The sequence below is a fragment of the Falco rusticolus genome, chromosome 4, assembly GCF_015220075.1.
Source record: "Falco rusticolus isolate bFalRus1 chromosome 4, bFalRus1.pri, whole genome shotgun sequence".
In the NCBI taxonomy this organism is placed as follows: Eukaryota; Metazoa; Chordata; class Aves; order Falconiformes; family Falconidae; genus Falco; species Falco rusticolus.
In genome coordinates this window covers 104,534,521-104,551,362 of record NC_051190.1, presented here as the reverse complement: position 1 = coordinate 104,551,362, position 16,842 = coordinate 104,534,521, and the positions used below count along the sequence as shown (strand labels likewise).

Below are 16,842 nucleotides of genomic sequence, written 5' to 3'. Positions count from 1 at the left end.
GGCTCACACAATGGAACCATTACATTACAAAATTACTGTACATTACACACATTACAGAAATGCTGCTCATATTTTGTTTTGTTGACATGGAAAATTATCAGCCTTGTTAACTGTAACACATACTTTGAAATTATCTGTTCAGATTTATCAGCAGAACCAGATTTATTACATACATGTAGACACCTGTTCTATAAAACACACCAGCTGTGCCAGAACGACCATGCTGGAATCCTCTGGCTCTCATCCAAGAGGAAACACATTGCAAGCTTTATTGAACTGCCCTAAGAAGCTTTTAATTTTATAATGAGGAGATCACCAGCCAAAGTAGAAGACATTTTTTAATTTGCTAATCTCCATGTCAAAAAGACTAAAGAAAAAATACTATGTTTTGGTCATTTGGCCATTACTACACCAGATGAAGACCAAGACTAACATTTCTTTCCTTGTGAGAACTGGCCGGTATCTCTGCTGTCAGTCTGGTCCTCTTTTACATAAACATTTAAGTCGTATTTATAATAGAGGAAAAAGTCAAAGGCAAAAGGAAAAAAGTGTAAAAAAAAGAAAAAAAAACCCAAACAAATTCTCAGATGAATTTAAATAACACAAGGTTTACTGTACTCCGCTGCCTGTTTCGAGGCACCACCTCAATATTAGGGCGTGTGTCGCACAGAGGACACCCTTCTAGAGCCACTGCTGGCGGCCAAGTGGGACACCCTCTGCAACATCTCAAGTATCACTGGGCATCAGTGTGTTGGCAGCTGAATCAAGATGGTAGGTAGAGTCCCAAACGTGAGACTACAATCAATCAAGGCATGCTTTCTGATTCAGATTTGGTGTTGAAGATCCTTCTCCATCAGCAGTCTCGTGGGAGTAGTTAATGACTGTAATCTCTGGGGGATTCCACACACACTGCACCAGTAGATGAAAGGATGCTTCCAGAAGTTTTCTGTGGCTCTGCCTAGCAAGATACCTGCCTCAATCAATGCACGCTTTGGTGCTGTTTTAAATAGACGTTCCGGTATCTTTCAAAGTGTGACAGTTTAAAATGAAAGCAGTTTTGAACTTTCAGTCTTGATTTTTTTTATTACTTTTACTCATTCTTTTGAAACTTGCCGACAGAGAGAAGTTTTGATTCAGATCATCTCTACAGTGTACAGCAGATAAACTGCCAGATAGATGTCAAGGCCTTCTTCAGCTTCGAACGTCAGTTACTCCAGCGCTACAGCCAAGCTCTCGCACTAATCTAAAAACCCCTTATGAAAATTTTAATGATTAAGAAGGGTGTGTACATGCAAAATATCTAATAATGTCATCTCCTGCTCAAACTAGTTAGATGAGCCCCTCCTCACATTTGTAACTGTTTAAATATTTCACCGGTATGGTACAGAGCTATGGTATTCACTTGTTCAGTGTCAGGATTATTCAGATAGAGAATTATAGGGAAATACAGCTTTAATACAGTGTGGTACAATGACCTTTACCACGTGTTCCAAATTCTTCTGGTAATGGCAAACAGCGATGTTAAGCATTCAGAGATTGCGTCAACAATCTTGTTACACTGAAGGTTGAGCAAATGGATTTCTCTGTAGAAGTTCATGAGCATGGAAATACATTTCCTTCCCTACTAAGCATGAAGATGTTTTGTTTATTTAGTGTTGAGTTGAACAATGGACCAATTCAGTCTCAGGGCAAGACTGATTTCCAGAGGTCTTGAGAACAAACACTTCAGTAGACAAGTATTTTGATGTCTCCGCTCATGGCAGGAATAAGCCCAAACCCAAGGGAAGGTAGGAAGGAAGTGAAGACACCCCCTGAGCTATAGTTATCGCCGGACACTGGCAAAAAATGAGAGAGGTGGAAGAGATGCTTTTGGGTAAAGCATTGCTAAAAGCATGTGTTAAGCAAGCTCTTCTAAAAGTATACTTAAAAAATGTTAGTGGTTGTGCTTTTTTTCTTTTTAATTCCACTACATTAAAAAAAGAGAAAAATAATCCCTCTTTCCTCAGCGTTTGTGAAGATCTTAAGGAGCAAATTTTGATATAACTGAAATAAACCCAAAACTTTGAAGAGAAAGATGATTGCTACATACTGACCACTGAATGGTCCACAGATAGCAGTGACATATTTCTAGTACTGATCTGCTTCAACATTAGGCAAATAATTCCAGATTTTCTTTTTTTACAGTGCTCAGAGAAAATCATTACTGATCTACATAAATATTTCAAAGTTCAGTTAAGAGCTTTACTGAGATTTTAGTCTTCACGTCGCCTTCTGCTTTCAGGGCTAATTTATCTTACTCTCCTCCTTACTCTTCCCTACTAAGGCTGTATAATAAAATTTCATGTCCTTTTCTATATGATAATTAATAATAATTAAAAAAAGCAGCACACTATGATGGTAAAAGAGAAAAGCTGAGCAGCCTGCCTTGCAATACATTGATTGCTTTAGAAAGCTACTGTAAGAGAATAAAATAGCTGCATTTATTAATAAATTTATCAATGAATAATCACAAGTCTAAGAATTATTATTATCTGGCAGTACTTGAACTAACAAGTAGGATAACAAACCATCTCATTTTGAATGGCATTGTCAAACAATTTTAAGAAAATATTTTCATATGACTTCATATGAAACTTTAAAGAGTTTTGTGGAGACTGGAAATGGGAGAGTTTTAAAGATTTTTGCTCTGTTGTGAACATGCAGTAACAATATTAGTGGTTTTGCTGAAAAAAGAGTTTTAAATCTGGTATTTGCTATAGAACCACAAATGCAAATCTGTGAACTTGTCAAAACATGAGAAGAAATAAGGCAACTGAAATTTGATATTAACTCCAAGGAGAACTTCTCCCATCTCTACAGTTACAGCTTACACATTTCATTACAGTCACAATATAATTATGGCTCATTCTGCACTTTCACAAATAAAGGACAATGTCAGAAGTCAGTACCCCCCAACTCCCAATATATTTTCTAACATTCATAATGCTTATAATCAACCTAAGATCCTTAGGGCTTCCTCAAGCGTGGCATACTAAACATTAAATCAACACCTATTAAACTAAGTAACTAAGTTCTGATAAAGACACAGGTTTTATATGCTTTCATAGAAATTATTTCTCATGAAAAACACTAGGACTTTTGTTTTTTTATAAAACTGCCAAATCAAGGAGTTTCATTTGGAACAGGATCCTGCAGTTGATTTTTTGTCTTTCATTCAAAAAATAAGCTTTTACACAAAATACGAAGTTAACACTATATTAATCTGCATTACTCAGTTAATTTACTAAGAACTCTTCAGCTACTTGTGGTGCACTCAGTCTGCATCTTCTTGGCCATGCAAGAGTCATGCATAATTTTGACACCTACGAGTGGCAAATCTGCTCTCTAAGATACTGGGAAAACCAGTAAGGAGTGCCACATTTCCAACAACATCTCAGAACTTTATGTAGCCGTAGCAAGGTCAAATACACTCATGGTCCCAATCTAGATTAAAGGTTGCAATTTAAACAGCCCTAATCTAGATGCATGGAAAAGGTAATCAGTAAACACTGACCCTTTAACCATTTAGGGCAAACTGTATTATTAAGCCATGTTTCCACTTAATCTTATTTGTAACTAAGTCTCAAAAAAATAGATCTACGTTTCAGTAACCTGAAATTGATTACCTTGGTGATGACAGTGAAAGCATTTTTGCTACCTGCAACTGAAATACCGAAAATCTGAATACCTTCGGAGAGCACCAAAATCTTCAGTAAAAAACCTCAATTTTCATATTCAATTACCTGTCAAGTATCCCAAGAGTAATAGCAATCTATCTCTTGCTATAGGATGCAGAAAATGTAGTTCTGTATAAAACTACACAAAACTGAATATGTATGATTATTACTACATATAAAACGAAGTGGCTTTCAGATCCCTGTAAATTTTTATTCAAATACTGAAATTCCTTGTAGAAATGCAGATTTAATGTTACCCTACTGATGTATAATTTGAATGTCGCACAATCACAAGAAATCTGTCATAACGCCCCGCACAATACAGAACAGTCAAATGGTTTATTCTTCCTGTCAAACAATTAACTGCCGCTTGTTTTTATCACTGAAAGTGAGTGTATAAACATTTTCCTAACTTGCAACAAAATGACTTGGAATTCAAATTTACACTGGCGCTGAAAATTCATAGCTAACACAGATAAGCTAAAACATTCCTCTCCTGTAGAATATATAAGTAATTGAGGGGAAAATTTTAAAATCACACATCAAAGCACAGGACAGTCATTGCAATGCTTGCACTGGATTTATTTTAAACCATGTTCACCTTGCATGAAGCAGTACCATTTCAAATGAAAACATCAGGAAACCTCTGAGCTCCAAGGATAAAATCTGGCATCAAAGAATTAAAAACAAAAGGGCTATTTTAGTTTCAGATATGCTCTTCAGGAACCCAGCTTGCTCTGTGTTTTTGTTACCAGCTGCTGACACCCTCCATGGGAAACATGGTTATTTTAGACTTCTACGGCAGCAAACAGCTCTGGTGATTCCCTCTGAAGTCCTGGCCCCGCACTGGGATGGCCCCTCCTATTTCCAAAAGGGAAAGCTGGAATACTGCATACAGCCATCATCACTGATTCATCATTATCATCTTCCCAGATGTGGCAGAGGTAGCCTCCTCTCCACGCAGCAACCCGACCTGCCTGCAAACATCATGGGATGCCACAAGAGGAGGAAGACTCTGGTACCAATTGCTCCCTGACCTGCCTCACCAGAGACGGGTGCCCCAGCCACCCTGTGCACCTGGCAGAGGAATATCACACAGGGATGCTCCCCTCAGGGGAAAGATCGGGAGCACAATACACCTTGGTTTCAGTCTGACCAGCCATCTGTACGGGAGACAAATCCTAGCCATAAGCTAGCAGAAACATTGCCTAAGCCTAAAAACACTCTGGTCACGGTTCCACCACAAAGCGTAATCACCCTGCCATAGGACATAATCACCTTGTAACAAAGGGACTTAATAGCAGTTATTATATGGAAACAAGCATTTTTTATTTTTTTTTAAAGATTGCAGGTAAATATTAAAATCAACTTGAATCCAAACATGAACAAAACACTGGGGTTTTCTTCCTTTCCTCAGACAAAATTATATGTAAGTGACCACCACTATCAAGGAGAACACCTCTTACACAGTTATGAGTACACTCTTGGCAGTATCTACCCAGTTCTAATCAGCAGACAGTTTAAAAAACAGAACACACAAAAAAAACCCACCCAAAAGACAACATACTAAAAAACAAATTAAAAAACCAACCTCAGAAACAACAGGAAGCAGTATCATCTCAATGAAAGTCATGATTAAAGCTTCTAACTCAACTATGAACCTTCCCAGTTATTTCCAGCACTAACATCCTGAATTGAGCTGCACTGACCTTCACTTTCAGTTCCCTGCTGCAATGCTGTTTTCTAGCAAAGCAGCAATCTGCAAATCGGAAGTATAACACATACTCAACGCAGACTTCAAACAAAGGACCACTGTCACAATGCAGAGCCTACCAGAAATAATCTCGTTACTGCAATCATGAACGATCTGACTCATGAAGCACCTGCAGCAATGTTTCAGGCTACCATCGCTTATACACAAAGCACACCTGGCTATTTCACCCAGCAAACAGAGGTTTAGCAATGCTACCTGGTTTTATAAGGAGAAAGCCTTGAGACAGTACAGCCAAAGTTAAGAGGAAATTAATTTTTCTATCACTATGTGGTTTATTTTTCCATTCTTTGGGAAAGAAGGAGAAACCCCTACTCCTCCCTAGCGCATCGTGCTTTTCACATTAAGATAAAACACTTCAAATAATTCAGGATACAAACGATGCAACCTTACTCACCCCTAAGTACTCAATCCTCATCTAGCACTGACCTGAGGAACCCAAGCTGGGTGGCCAGCACACGTGGGTCACCCCCATCTGCCCCAGCACACAGGTACCAAGCAGCACACCTGCCTTCACGGTCCTCGGGACATCATGGGCACCGCACCACCTGCCTTTCTGAGAAGGCACCAGTGCAGTGACACAGGGAGAGTGAGGCTGCACTGAGCTGGCGCGGCTGCTGAGCCAAAATACCTCACAGTCCCTTAAAACAACCCCGCTTAAATAAATGCCAGCAACACAGCGCTGCACAGGTACGAAGCTGGACAAACCCTGCTGAGGATAATGTCAGTTTTGATGGTTCTACCAGATTTAGAGGGAAAACTGTCATGGTCAAGCCACTAAGGATTAATACTAGAAAACAAGCATCCAGTTACAGAAAATATTCACAGAAGGGGAAAAAAAAGGCCAAGGGAGTCAAACCGCATCCTTCATAAACAAGAAACCAACTCAATTTAACTGCAGAACTCAGTAGCACCGTAACTTACCAAACCTTTGCCAGCCCTGGACAGCCTGGGCAGGCAGGAGTCCAGAAACTGAAAAAATGAATATTAAAAAAAAAATAAAATATCTGAAACTTAAGAGAATACACAAGTGTTTCTTAATAAGGTAAACAAAGTTTCTTTATGAGCATATTCCCAAGCTGAACACACATTTTAACTTGAAATAGAGGGAGTGTTTTGTAAAAGCAATATGTTGATGTGAAGCTGCTTTTATGTAACTCAATTACTGGAGAAACATGTTGTATCATGTTTTTTAAAATATCATAGAGATAAAAGTATCATTATTGAAATATTTGCATATTTTGTAGTACAAAGAAATAATGTATGCTAACAAACTATTTGTTGTCACATTAGCTTCAAACAAATAAGGAAATAAGGGTTGATTTATTTCCGTGTGTTTTGGGCTGTAGGATGGTAAAATTGCACTGACTGTAGCTTCAAAAAAAGGTCTTGTAAAAGTAATGGAAAAAATCCTACCAATTTCATAATTCAGGACAAATAAGTGGTACTTTTACAAAGTGGTAACTTCATGAAAATAATCACTAATTTACTTTATTTATAAATAGTATTTGAAGGACTGACTTCTAAACCACAATTTTTAAATCTGCTCTTTAAAGAAGCGTTGATACGTTGAGGGTTGCATACCATACCTTTCAGAAACAACAAACCGACTGGATCTGTTGTACTGCAAAAGTCAGCAGCACCTCTGCCTCAGGACCCCGGTCACCCAGCCTAGTGTCCTGCTGCTGCAGCCAGCCACATCTCCTGGGGGTTTTCAGTTTGATTTTTGACCCCAATGTTATCACTGGGACCCTTTCCAGAATCTGACAGTTCTAATTGTTCTCTCCCAACCTCCATGCTTAATCAACTGCAGATCAGTTTGCACAACCCCCATGGCAATGTTGGCCACTGTCAGCTAAAACAGTTTTCTCCCCTCCCCTGTGCCTCACTGCAGCAGGCAAGGTGGGGAAAGGCAGGAGGAGGAAGGGGACAATAAACTTCAGCATGCACATACACACATATGTCTACACACCCATGCGTATCTGTGTATATAAGTATGTATTCATGTGTATACAGTACACCTATAATCAGTGGGATGTATATATAATTTGAAATGAGAGGTGGAGTCCTGAATCCACAGAATCATCAGCTGCTTTAGCTAATGACTCCAAGTTTTGCTCCCATTTACATTTTGGAACAATGCAGCATATACTGAAGCTCACTGGCAAACCAAAACCAACCGCTGTGGTTCGATCCAGCATGTTGGTCACATCCAAAAGAAGTCTCAGGAAAATTCTCTCAGAAAACCCCAGTTCCCAGGAGGGGCATCAGGAAGGTGCGTTCACACCACTGCAGGGTTTAGTGCTAGAGAGCAAATGAAATGATACATTGAAAAGCATCATATACCCTTAATAGTATGCACTAGTAGGATCACATTTAGAGTACTTCAGGGATTTGATACATCGATTTTATAATAGTTTCAGCTTTTTTCAGAGTTGGCAAGTAGATTAAAAGAGTACTGATTTCAAGCAGTATAGCTAAGGCCCTACAACTCCACGTGTAGATAGCCCTCAGAGTAAGAACATCCTTCTGTAGTTAAAACCAATCTACTGTAAACAGAGATCAGATTAAACCAAAAGAAGACAATCTCAACGCAGTATGAGACTGTCAGCATATCCCTTCATAATTGCACAGGTATTTTGGAATGGCAAAGACCAACTACAGATGAATAAAAGAACAATCCTCAACTACATATTGGTATTTATTTTCTCATTCCCTCCTAATAACAAACTATTCTCCCATAATTGCCATGGAAATACAGCATCCTAGACTTCATCTTAGAAATAATAGGGATGTTTCTGTGAAATAATAATCCTTGTGGAAGTATTAGCAGGTTATTGTTCCATTTATGTGTAACTTGAAACTTGTAGTTTTAGGACTTGTAGAAGTTTTAGACTATTCCTTTATGTTGTGCTACTAAGAAAAAATTTCCACATAGAGGCATAACCCCCAAATAAAATTGTTGACAAAGTCTTAAGTACCAAAAAGCAGCAAGAAGCCCTAAATCTAAATTTAAAAAAATAATTAAAAAATAATCAGGTTGTGATGAGATTTCTTAACCCAAGTCATTAGCTGTGTTAACATTTGCAGCATATTACGGGTATTAAGCAGAACACATTTTTATTTGAATGTAAAAGTTTGGGACTTGCCTCATATGACCTTCCTGGCGTACTGCCAAGGCTCAGCTCTTGTTGACATTTAATCTGAACATAATCCCTGAAATCCCTGTGCCATTGCAGGGTTGCATGGGAATGATTTCCTGACAACATACACAGAACTGTGCTGTAAATTTTATTTCCAGCTCATGGCTGTTCCCCTTCCTTTCCAGCTGTGGCAAATCATTTATTTGAATAAAAATAAACAATCTATACCCTTTATTTGTTATGGAACCATATAGTACCTAGAAGAGAAAACAAGTCTGACACTTGTTATTTCAGTAGTTTTTCTACTGACGGCTACCATATTTTTAAGGGAGCAAACTCCAGAAAGTATTTAAAATTCAGCAGCTAATGATAAGCCTGGGTAAGGAGCTGCAGTGGCTCAAACAACCCCATTGACTCTAAACAGCAGCAAGACCACATGTGCTGCAGCAGAGGGACAAGGGTTCCAGCTGAGGGTACTTGCACTTGACTGTGGTCTTCTGAATGAGCAACTGCCTTTACAAAAAAAGCATACATTAAAGAGGATTTTTTCATATTCAAAGATGCCTCTGATCTCTGAAGCCAGCTGCCTTTTTGTCACGAACACTGTGAAAAATCAGTGTCCAAGACTTCCACATCTGTGATTTTTGGCACTTGTGCAAGGGTAGGGACTGAATAACTGATGTCTGAACAACACTAATGAAACTGAGGCAACACAGCAATCTGTCCTGCAGGAAAGCATGGAAAAGCCCACAAATAACTGCAACAAGGTAAGCGTGGATCTCTCATTGTTTTCTGTGTGCTCAGGGTTTCACAAGTCTTTTCCCCCTGTGTTCAAGAAGGAGCTAGGTAGGCAAAGCAGCACTTTCTTTAATCTTGCTACTGCAGGCCCTAAAAGCAGTAAACCATACAGCAGGATGAGCTCCAGTATAGGATGGAGAAACCTACCCATTGACCTGCATACTTAGTTTAGCAACAATTTAACTGTCATTACAGTCCGCATGAACTAGCACTGGTCTAGCCTGAAGCAGAGATTGGCTCTTATTGAGACCTGTCATTTCCTTGAGCGATCTCAACACTTTACATAGGAAAGGGAAAATAAGTAAATAAAATGAACAAGAAAGATTAATTATTCCCTGAAAAAGATGAACTCAATTTAAGAAAGTGTAAAAGGATGACAAAGCAATTTTGACTTTTTTAAACTTCTAATTTGTAGCAGAAAGCTTGCTCTGTTCGGCAGACTCTTCTCCCTGTGCATTAACCCCTTCCCACAAAGACACTTCCTACAGAGCTGACCAAGCTACCGAGACCATAATTCCGTGGGAAAAGAGAAAGTGCTCTGAAGCATTCATAAAGGCTTATTTTATTACCTCCAAGTTACTTCTAACGCTAATCTCTTCATATATGTAAACACGTATCCTATTTCAAAGGTAGTCTTTGGGTTGGGGTGCAGAGAACCTTTCAGTTCTTTTCCTTCTGCTCTTTAAGAAAGCTAAACTCCAAGGAGACACAGGAGCTACTCCTCCAGTCCTGTTCCCTATAACAGACTGGCTTGATCCAACCAACACCCACCTAACTCAATGGGGAGCTGTCAGCGTTTGGTTTAGGCCGTGTAAGAGAGAGAAATTGAGAAACCTGTTTTTACCTGGCCTTCAGCCAGGTACAGTGCCACCACTAATGAATGGCTGCTACAGTGAGACCTTTTGAGAGTCCTATGTGAGATAAGTATTGATGAACACAATGCAAACCCCGTCCTGATCTCAGAGGGGAAAAATCATTGCAGCTTTATCATAGATATTTGTAGGTGTTCTAGTGCCAGCCTACTGCCAAAGGAATTCACTGATAGGGAAGGGCAAGGTCTGTTTGCAATGCAGTCCTCCCCAGGGAGATGCATTTCACGGCTCCCAGCCAAAGCCTCCAAAACGCCTCCAGGGTAGCAGTTGGGCTGGAGCTGCCCCATCACGCCCTTCCACTGCAGCCAAATTTGCCTATTTTCGCAGCTGGCACCACCAAAGGCTACAAAATCTTGTAGTCAGCACAATCCCTTCCAGATTGATTTTTTGGTCTCTTCAGCTAATAAATAGTGAAAGCAGCACACAGACTGGCAATAACCGTAAACATAGTTTACATAGGAGGCTCTGCACCTCTCTCAGCCTTTTGTTTTTCACAACAATTTCTGCGCGACTGTTACCATCATGGCCCTGACTAGCCTCAAAATAAAACTGCTCACTAAACCAGCTTGTAACAACATCATTCCACCTCACACTGACACAACAAAATCCTTTTTGCCCAGTGTTTCTGATCCCCACGATAACAGCGCTGTACAGAGAGCGTAATGATGAAGAAAAGCTATACTGATTAGTCCAATAACTCAGTGGTGGTTTCTTCCTTTCCTGCTCCAGAGGCACCAAGAACCAGCTCAGGAGATTAAATCTTGATGCTAAATAGATGTTCACTGGTGCAGCCAATCCTGTAATTTTCACGACAAAACCCCCCAAGTCTATGCAGTCCACAGCTACTAGTGATGTACATTCTACTAGTCCACCATGTGCTACCTAAATGAAAAGAACACTTTCAACAGTGGGTGAGTGAGGAAGACTATGGTTTTAATAACATCTCCATTTGCAACTAAAATCTCAGTCAATAGAAAAAGTCAGAAAGGGAGCAACCAAGGATTATAAAGAGCATTGCATATATAGGTGTATCTTACACAACCAATTTTTTGGAACAACACAATCAGCCAAAGCACCAGCAGTGCTCAGGATTTCAATGATCCCTTTCAACAGAGAACTGCAGAGGGCTTTACAAACCAGAAGCCCCACAGAGGCAAGTAAACACTACCTACTTTCACATGAAGCATTACAAACAAAGCCTGAAGGGTGAACTATAGGCGTGAAGTTCAAAAAAAATCCATGCGTACAAGCAAATGTATGCTCTGTATGTGCAATTACCATGGCCCTGTGTGATAAGTAAATATACACATACCAGAACAGTAATTATTTCTCTAACTTGCTGTTGCGGGCCTGTGACAACGCTGGCTTTTTGAACTTGCAAATGAGCTGCACGGTCGAAGACCACTCACTCTCCAGAAAGTTCACTCAAGCTCACAGGTTTTGGTTTTGTTGTATTGCCAGCTTGACGTAAAACTTCAGTTGTGCCCCTAACCTGACTCTTATTCAAAGAGAAAAGATCTTAGCGCTATGGAAGTGGTGCTGTAAGCCTGAGCAGATGGTCCATGGGGAGGAGGGGGAGGTGGCTTGATATTGCTGTGGATAACGGCACTAGTGATGCAGTTAGGAAGCAAAAGCTTGTATTTCAGCATCCTTCTCAAATGCTAAGCCCGAGAGACTGTTCTAGTGTATAAGATGCATTGATATCCAGAGGCTTGGGGGGAAATGGCACAGCCAGCTCAAACTTGCGCCTCTATGCTCTCTTCCCCTGCAGAACACCGTTACCTTTTCAGTAATGCCTGCTGAGAACAGTCCCTCTCCCACGTCATCCTGCCACAGGTGTCATCTGGGAATGTGCTAGTTGGCACGGGCCAAAACCATGTCATGGAATGTGCTAGAAATTAAACAATACGGACAATCATAAGATACAAGTCGTGGCCCTGAGTAATTTACCAATGCAGACAAAGCAATGCTGATGCAAAGCAGAAGAGGAGTCTTTCAAGCCCATCCCTGCAGTTAAAATACAAACATCAGAAACAGGGCGGTACAGCAGGACCAAAGACTCAGACTCCAAAGCTTAGTCCCACAGCCACAACGCGATCGTGTTAGCACCACAAGAAAGCAGGAAACTTCTAAACACAAAGTCAAACGCTTCTCTGAAAATAAAGAGGCCAGAAGATGAGTGCTACAATAGGTATCAGGGCGCTGGCAAAGGCAAAGTGTGAAATGGATGCTTTCCAGCATTCAGTTTAGGAAGACAAACATTGTTTCACAAATTCACTGTAGCCCTGCTTATTTTCCAAGCTCCTTAACTCATGCCAAAGGGCTTGGACTTTCTGAACATCCTGTTCTGTTTCCTCCACCGTTAGTCTGAGTCCTCAGTGCTGAATGTCTTTATTTCAGAGCCCCATTTTCTATCATTTTATTCCAAACTCCTTACTCTGTAGGCTTTGTATTTTACCTCTGGGTAAGAGTGAAGACAAGCAGATTAATGAGAATTCTGAACAGCACATTAAGTTACACCTATTTTAAGAGCCTTCCACAGTAAGCATCCCAAGGCACTGTATAAAAATAAAACTACAGAAATTGCATTTAAAACTAACAAAAAGCTTGCAGACACTGGCGTGCCTTGAAGCATAAATACAAAAATCGATGATTAAATGATTCCACGATTCCCCAAAGTCTCAAAGCCACATGAACACAGACCATTTTACCTGTCATTGACTGGATGCATTAGCAATCTGCTTGGATGTAAAGCTGAGGCATCTCCAGGACAGCCTACCAGCAGGAGAAATACCCCCCCCCTAACAAGGGCAGGAAAACAGCTTTAACCTACGAGCAGCAGCTGGCCATTTCAGGGATTTCCTAACTAACGGCAATGCCTCCTGCACCTCTCAAAGGCAGCTGCACAACACATTTCTGCTCCTTTCTTTGCCTCTCCACAGCTGCAAGAAGCTCAAGGTACAAGTGGTCTCACGAGAGTGACCACAGTAGCAAAGCATTCGGCAGAGGCAGCAACATCTCTTGTCCTAACGACGTTCAGCTCCCAGATCTTGGGACTCCACCAATACCACAAGAAACAGAAGCAAAAAACCTTGGCACGGCTGACGTGCGTGCTGAGCCTGGGGCTTGTCCACCTGTACAGATGGGCCTCCTGGCTTGGCATGAGAGGAAACCGCTGCTGCTGCTGAAGGGCCGGGAAGCCTGTTTCTGCTGTTGATGTGGACATAAAACCAGTCTTGCTTCTCTCTGCCACAAGACTTCTCATCTTGCTTCCTTCCCATGGCAGCATCTCAGGCTGAGACCGAAGCATGTAGTCAGACATACAAGGAACCAACTGTGACCTTCTATGCCTTAAAGAAATGGATTTCTACACTGTCCCGTCACATTGCCCAAGCAGCCACGGGGCACAGCAGATGCTCCCATGGTAACCTTTGACCTCGATGATACCTTCGAAGCACCCCAGTAAAGAAGCTGGGTGACCCTGCACTTGGTCTCAAGCCCATCAGGAGCTGCTGCTGGCTGTCAGTATCCACGTCATGATACCGTGCAGCAGGCACACTCCAACCCATGCCTTCCATACAACCCTTCTCTAGAAATCCTCCAGCGTGGATCCTCGTTCCCAGCTACTGGACTGACCACGCTGCTGTCTGGTGAGTACCACTCCTGTAGGAAGCTCCCATGTAACTACTTCATCTTGCCCTGCCACTTTGAGGCAGAGATGGTTAAAGCAGTGTATAGATAACCAGCTCGTCCTTCCCAAGACTTATTTCCCTTTCTTGAGGCAGTTCAGGAGAAAAAAGCCCAACCAAGTCATGATGCATCTGCAGCCTCTTCAAGCAAGTAGTGTTGGAAGATCAGCTTTGGCCTGCAAACCTCACCAAACAGTAGCGTGGCTCACACTAGGTTCAACCCTACTTTAAAATTATGTATTTATTAACACACAGAGAAGAAGAATTTAACAGCACAAACGGTAAGTGGACACTATACTGCAGTTTTAACAGTGAAGTCTGGCTAAGGCCCAAGGCACGTAAAAATTTAAATTTGTTCATGTTATTTTGTGTGCAGCTGAGGTGATCACCAGCATGTGCCCATTCTAGATTTTGTGGAATTAAAAAAAAATAAAATCTACAAACGTTATGCTTACCAACATAGTGACATTTGTGAAGAGTACTGACTTTAGTAAGTTAGCTAAGACCAGAGCTACGAACTTATGAGGGGGACACAGAGTAACATCGATGTAAGAAGAACCGGAGGTCCTGAACGACACTGGAATCACATTTTGAAACCAACTCAAGAATATGTATGTGAAATCAACAGAACAGACAAAGCTGATGCTTCAGCAAAGAAAGCCTGGACAGACATGACTTCAGGCTCATGCTGCTCGAAGTAAGGAACTTTCCTCACCATCCAGCTTAGAAATCACTTGGATTCCAGAGTGGCCTTCTAATCGCCAACAGGAAAGCAGCAAAACTATTTTAAGTAAGCATTGCTAAAAATAAAATGGGAGACGCAATGAAAGGCAAAAAGAAAGTGGTCAGTGATGAATACAGTAGAGATTTCACTATTTATATTTTTAAGACTATTTATATTTGAAGGTTTTCCCTTTGAGACATTGACAGGCAGGCTTCCACGCTCATCAGTCTGGTATTCGTTCAACTACACAGCATTTATAGAAACATGTAAAGGCCAACAGAAACAAAAAAAGACATTAAAATTAATTTCTGTCACAATTTGGAGGTGTTATTATCACCTCGCATTCAAGTTCAGCCACACAAACCCAAAACACTTCCCAACATTACACTTGATACACATTTTGCATCCTCTCCACGAAATCCTGCTCCAGCAACACAGCACACCGTGAAAAAACTAATGCAAGAGTTTGACGTGGTCTGAAACAACATACGTGGTCTGGAGATAGGCTCTTTCAGATGAGCTTGCCGTGTGGGCTTGATATCCCGAAGAGCTGAACACTTGATGTCATTCAGCACACCAGTTATCCCATGATAACTGTCAAACTGTACCTGGGAACAGTTCAGGTGAGTTCCCGTAAATATAAACTAAAACTAGGACAGGGACAGTTAACAGTAGAGACAATTGATTTCCAGGGCCTGGGAATGCTTCCAAAGACCATTTAATTTACTAGTACAGAGAAGCCCATTGCATGAAGTCCTCTTAATGCCTGCATGACCCTGAGTTTGTCATGACTCTTTGTAGTCTTCATTAGCTTGTCATTCTCTCACCTTCCTTCTCTGAGATCAAAGTAATTCCACTGGTACCACACCAGCCACAGCTTTTAGGAGACTTTTCTCTGGCTTGACATATAAATCCTTGTTTTGTTCTAACAGAGATGCTGAGATCTTTATCTCAAGTTTCTTCTTCAGGACCATTTTCAGCTTCATGTTTGTATGGTGTTTCTTTGCTCCTGGAAGACAAAACACCACTCTTTCTCCTGCTAGCTAAGCTCTGCTGATGGATGTGTCTTTCTACCTAAAGAAAAGGAGTCTTCAGACACACACATAGGCATCTTCCTCATATCACTAGGAATCCCAGATCTTGATGAGTTTTTTTTCCCGTTTCCCCTGCTGTTGTCCAACTATCTGCTGGTTTCTCTCCCCAGTTCTTTAATGACATCCTTGTTCCTCCTCAGCCTTAAGTCTCCAGTTATCTCCAACTTACCCTCCTTTTTTTCTGGTGCCACTCTTCTCTGGTGTCATCTGTTTTCCCTTTTTCTTTTGAGCTCTCCGTCACAACAAATCAGTCTTTCACTTCTTTTCTCCACTACCAATTAGTGCCAGCCTCTATGCTGTGATTAGAACCACATGCATCTGTGGTCAGCTTCCTCAAAGACCTCTCCCTTCCAACTACCATTTTTATATACAGCTGTGCATTCAGATCACCTCAACTGCTTCTTCTCTTCTCCCTCACGTCTTTAGCTCCCAGCCTTGAGCTGCATCTAAACTACCTGGATATTATTTCTCCTGACTTCTGTCAGGTGACATTTCTATGTAAAAATAGATCCTATCGGGTAACATTGAAGAAAGCAAATCTTCTGTTCCTGCATCCAGTCTCAGTGTCTTCTCTGCTATCCTTCATTCAGCGCTCTATCATTGCACATCCTTCCCTGTCTCTGCCTTCAAGGAAAAATAAACAGCCCAGACAAACCCCATCCAGGCTCCAAATTTTCATTACACGCTGGCCTCCTCCAGCCACTGACTTTCAAAATTTTTGGCCACATCGGAAAGGCAGTTATCTGCCCAGCCTGAACGAAACTCCCTTAGGTGAAAGGTTTCAGCTATGACCAAAAGCAGAAAACCTCCTTCATATCCTTCAGCTACAAGAAGTTTAACCTACTGAAAACTGCAAACAGGTCCTGCAAACACCAGAGAAAGGAAAAAAAGAAAGAATTATTACAATGTAGGGCAGGAATTCTTGTACATGAAGCTTTACTACAACTTAAAGAAAAATGGATGAACAGATGAGTGATCTTCATTTTCTGGTAAGAGGCTAAGTACTAAGAGATAACTCCTCATGCTTGTGAAAAG

The 16,842-nt window shown here is 41.0% G+C and overlaps 1 protein-coding gene across 4 annotated transcripts in view; it reads right to left on the bottom strand.

The window, feature by feature from the left end:
- Positions 1-16,842, bottom strand: part of THRB (thyroid hormone receptor beta) — a 161,418-nt gene that overhangs the window by 100,404 nt on the left and 44,172 nt on the right. For 2 of the 4 annotated variants that reach the window (XM_037383288.1, XM_037383291.1), the window contains exon 3: positions 12,083-12,191. The exons of the other annotated variants lie outside the window; for them this stretch is intronic. The gene's annotated coding sequence lies outside the window, so the exon portion shown is untranslated. The remainder of the gene's footprint in view (positions 1-12,082; positions 12,192-16,842) is intronic. 4 annotated transcript variants of the gene reach the window in all.